Source organism: Macadamia integrifolia, unplaced genomic scaffold (assembly GCF_013358625.1).
Source record: "Macadamia integrifolia cultivar HAES 741 unplaced genomic scaffold, SCU_Mint_v3 scaffold2529, whole genome shotgun sequence".
In the NCBI taxonomy this organism is placed as follows: domain Eukaryota; kingdom Viridiplantae; phylum Streptophyta; class Magnoliopsida; order Proteales; family Proteaceae; genus Macadamia; species Macadamia integrifolia.
Genome location: NW_024868776.1, coordinates 29,378 through 34,253, shown reverse-complemented (window position 1 = coordinate 34,253; position 4,876 = coordinate 29,378). Strand labels below are relative to the sequence as shown.

General features: G+C 37.2%; 1 long non-coding RNA gene across 1 annotated transcript in view; it reads left to right on the top strand.

Annotated features, from left to right (window-relative positions):
* The first annotated feature begins 1,940 nt into the window (after window positions 1-1,940).
* Window positions 1,941-4,876, top strand: part of LOC122066692 — a 6,056-nt gene continuing 3,120 nt past the window's right edge. The window contains exon 1 of the long non-coding RNA XR_006136432.1: window positions 1,941-2,164. This is a non-coding gene — a long non-coding RNA (uncharacterized LOC122066692). The remainder of the gene's footprint in view (window positions 2,165-4,876) is intronic.

Genomic DNA, 4,876 nt, shown 5'->3' with positions numbered 1-4,876 from the left:
TATGTTTGATGTTTTTAATGCTTAGACTGTTTTGTTTTTCAAGTGTTATTTTCTGATACAAGCTTAAAAAAAAAAAAAAGCAATCCAGTGCACAACAATTTAGTGCATGAGACAATCGCTATTGCAAGGTCTGAGAATGGCAAGTGTACATCCTTTAAATATTAATAGAATAACTCAAAATTTCCAAAGCAAAACACAATAGAGAGTAACAACTACAACAGTACAAAACTAACCATACATGCAAAAGATGGTGTAGCAGTGACAAACAATCAATTTTGCCAATTTTCTAGGAACACATATTTTTACCAAAAAAAAAGAAGCCTAGGTATGCACATCCATAGGCCCTATGGAACTTGGCAGTATAAATTTGCTATGCAAAGTAGAGGGTAAGGCTATGTACATTTGTCCCTCCCAGACCCTATAGTAGCAGGAGCCTTGTGCACTGGATTGCTCTTTCTAATAATTTTTTTTAGGGTAATTTACAGTGCCACCCCCTGGAGAATGCCAATATTATAGGAACACCCCCTCTCTTTCACCAAATTAGACTCAGACCCCCTACCGTCAGTCTCCGTTAAAGAATATATTTTATATGCTGATGTCAGCTACTGTTTTTTATATTAAATACCAAAATGCCCTTACTAAATGTGAAGTACCTAAAATGCCCATCTAATAAGTCCTATCCTCAAATCGATGGTTACTGTACCTTTCTCCCAGATCGAGCACCGGCGGTGGCAGCTGTATCAACGATCACGGCGGCGGCGGCGGCAGGATCCCATGTTTACTGTACCTTTCTCCCAGATCGAGCACCGACGGTGGCAGCTGCATCAACGATCACGACGACGGATGCGGCGGCAGGATCCCATGTTTACTGTACCTTTCTCCCAGATCGAGCACCGGCGGTGGCAGCTGCATCAACGATCACGGCGACGGTAATCTGATCTTGAAAGAAACCAGGCTGGATGCAGTGGTGGGCTTTAAATCTGATCACTCAAGAAAATGGATTTTTGGTTTCTCTCAAAGAGAAAAATGGTTGAAACGGTTCGGTAGAGTTAGCAACTGAGGTCAAGGGGTTAGCAACTGAGGTCAAGGGAAGACCTTTAAATCTGATCGCTCTCCCCCACCCTTGTCGTTGGTTTTGTTTCCTTCCCCATTTTCATTTTCAAGAGTTGACCTTTAAATCTGATCACTCAGAAGTTGAAATTGTGAAAACAATAATAAATCTAAGAGGAGAAGAAGAAACAGATCTGCTGCGGGATATTAGGGATGATCAACTCTGCTCAGAACTTGAAATTGTAACAGCATAAAAGCTTATCATTTTACTTACCGGAATCGTGTTTGCTTCCCAGATCTGCAATGCCTGTTAGTGGCGGTGATCACTCGATCATTTTCCATTTCCGATCTGGAGGAATTTTTTTTCTGTAAGGATTGAAAATCCATGACTAAGCATTTGGGTTTTTTTATTTAGAGAACCCAAGTCAGCCAAGAGAGAGAGAGAGAGAGAGAGAGAGAGAGAAGCTGGAACCGCCAGTGACCGGAGAAGAAGCTGAACCGCCAGTGACCGGAGAAGAAGCTGAACTGCCAGTGGTATCTGCTGTTGCAGTGAGAGGTAAGGTAAAATATGATTGTTTATTTGTTTTAGTTAAAAGGGTAAAAATGTCATTTCAAATTCTTTCTTAACGGTGACTGACGATAGGGGGTCTGGGTCTAATTTGGTGAAAGAGAGGGGGTGTTCCTATAATACTGGCATTCTCCATGGGGTGGCGTTGTAAATTACCCTTTTTTTTATAAGGGGTGTAGAATCCATGTTGCGAACTACTTTTGTTCATTAATTTTTGTTTCTCGGTTGATTATTGAGGATAATAAAAGGTTACAGACAAGCAAGTACTATATTGAGGTTTAATTGTTGTTTTACAAATTGTGTTCATCTGTTTCAGGGGATAATCTACAGCTTGCAGGGTAAAAAGGAGGAAGAACAAGAGCAGTTTGAGACATATCGAAGTCTTGTACCTGAAGAGTTTCCCCAGAGAGGATTCCTTGATGATGTGGTACTGGCAGCCAAAACAGAATCTCAAGAGCATCTGGAGAAGGATTTTGAAGCTGAATGCTCCTATAGGAAGTGAAAATCAATCATCAATAGGCAGAGAGAGATATATACTATTGAGTGGTAAGTTTTGGATATATCTACTAATCTGTATTTGCTATTTACAAACTATAGCTCTCAAGAAAGGTCTAATCTTTCTAAGAAGGGGCTTGTTTTCCTTCCAAAATTTTTGGCACCAGTGAGGGTATTAATTTGTTGCTACCATTTTATGTTGCAACTTCTCATGCCATAAATGTGTATTATCATTTTAATTTGTTGATTGCTTCAAAGCTAATCCCTGATTTTATTTGTTGTCATAGGATGGCATCAGGGTCAAGCATCTTTGTATAACAGCGCGCTCAGCCATTTTTGGCTTTTTATCAAGTTTGATGGAACCTGTTTCGAATGAGACGGTAAAAAGTACGGTCAAACATTTCGAAAATGAAAAATAAAAAAATTATAATAATAAATAAAATAAAATGGATAGTAATAGTATAATACATGAGTTGAACGTTTAGATTTGAGAATTATTGAACCAAAAAGCATAAATGGTGGGACCAACTCATGTCTTATTAATTTAAAATTATAAAATGTTAAATGGGCAAGTGGTAGCGATACGTACGTATTGCAATTTTTTTTTTCACTTTCCTTTAATATTAACCATCCATTTAATATTAGATTAATCTAAACCATCTTTTAGTATTTTATATTGTAACTGATTCTTAGTTTTTAGGGTGGAGAGATGACGCACGTGGTTACTTAACTTGTCTAATAGTTTATTTTATATAAATAAATAATTAAATAATAAAAATCCAATATAAGCAGACTCCTTCGATTCTACTGGGAAATCTCAATTTTCTCTCTCTCTCTCTTGCTTTGCTCTCAAAATAGGATGAGGTAAGAAAAAAATCAGCATAACTATTTTTAGGCACTGAGCATATGAGAGACTTGGCCACACATATCCAAATATCATGTTTACATAGTAATTATCATGGAAGGGATTTGGATAGTAAAGCTTGCATATATGGCAGAGGACAGATTTGAATTTATAAAGTAAATAAAGCCGTTGAATATCTAGGATTTTATTACTACTTCCCGGGTAGATATTATTAATCTATGAGAATTTACCATGGATGCAAATCTTCACTGAAATTGGCAAACAAAACTTCAACTAAACTGGAGAGTGGTGAAAAAGGAAGAAGAAAGAAGGAACAACCTTGAAGAAGAAGCAAGGAGAGAGAGAGAAAGAGAGGATCGAGATTTCTAAGCGGAATGAAAGGAGGAGTCTGCTTATATTGGGATTTTTATTATTTACTTATTTAAATATTAATAATATTACACAAGATTAATATATTTAACACGTGACAATCATATCACCTACGTGAACATTCACAGGGCCCCAGACGTTCCGCATTCCTATTGTTCTGCACGTACCGCGACCATTTTTCCAGGGCGAGTGGTAACAGGACGTACGTATTGCAATCTTATTTTCACTTTCTTTTAATATTAACCGTCCATTTAAGTTAAGATTAATCTAAACCATCTATTAGTTTTTTATATTGTAATTGATTCCTAGTTTTTAGGGTGGAGAGATGACGGACATGGTTACTTAACTTGTCTAATATTTTTTTATATAAATAAATAAATAAATAAAAATCCAATATAAGCGGACTCCTCCTTCGATTTTGTTGGGAAATCTCAATTCTCTCTCTCTCTCTCTCTCTCTCTCTCTCTCTCTCTCCTTGCTTTTTTTTCAACGCTGTTCCTTCTTTCTATAGCCGCCATCATCACCATCTCTCTCTCTTTCTCTCAAAATATGATGGGATAAGAAAAAAAATCAACATAACTATTTTCAGGCACTGAGCATATGAGAGACTTGGCCACACATATCCAAATACCATGTTTATATATTAATCATCCGGGAAGGGATTTGGACAGTATAGTTTGCATGTATGGTAAAAGACAAATTTGAATTTATAAAGTAAACAAAGTTGTTGAATATCTAGGATTTTATTATTACTTATTGGGTAGATATTATTAACCTATGCGAATTTACCATGGATGCAAATCTTCACTGAAATTGGCAAACAAAACTTCAACTAGACTGGAGAGTGGTGAAAAAGAAAGAAGAAAGAAGGAACAACCTTGAAGAAGAAGCAAGGAGAGAGAGAAAGAGAGGATCGAGATTTCTAAGTGGAATAAAAGGAGGAGTCCGCTTATATTGGGATTTTTATTATTTATTTATTTAAATATTAATAATATTAAACAGAGTTGTAACTGTTTACAACTCTGTTAGCAGAATTAACATATTTAACACGTATCAATCATATCACTTACGTGAACATTCACCGAGCTTTGAATGTTCCACATTCCTATTTTTCTGCACGTACCGTGACCATTTTTCCTAAAATGTTTAAATTAATTGAAAAAACTAACATGCAACAGAAATGGAGTCCGACAGTGTTCCAAGTATGGATGGATGAGACAGCAGTGGTCGTGAGGTTGGATGAGGATGAGGAGGAAACAAAGCAATAGAATCATTCAGCACCGAGGTGCAAGGGTTGTAACAATAGAGAGACCACTGCCAACACCACTTCGTCATAATCGTCGTCGTCATCGTCGCCGGTGTCACCACCATCGGCATTGGTTGGACTACGACGGGTCATGGCTGAAGGACCGAAGAAAAAAAGAAAGAAAAAAAACAGAAACAGGAAGAGCAGAAGAAAAAGAAGCAAGGAAGGAGAAAGGAGGTCACAGGGACCTAAGGGGAGCTGGTACTTAATGCAACCTATGTGG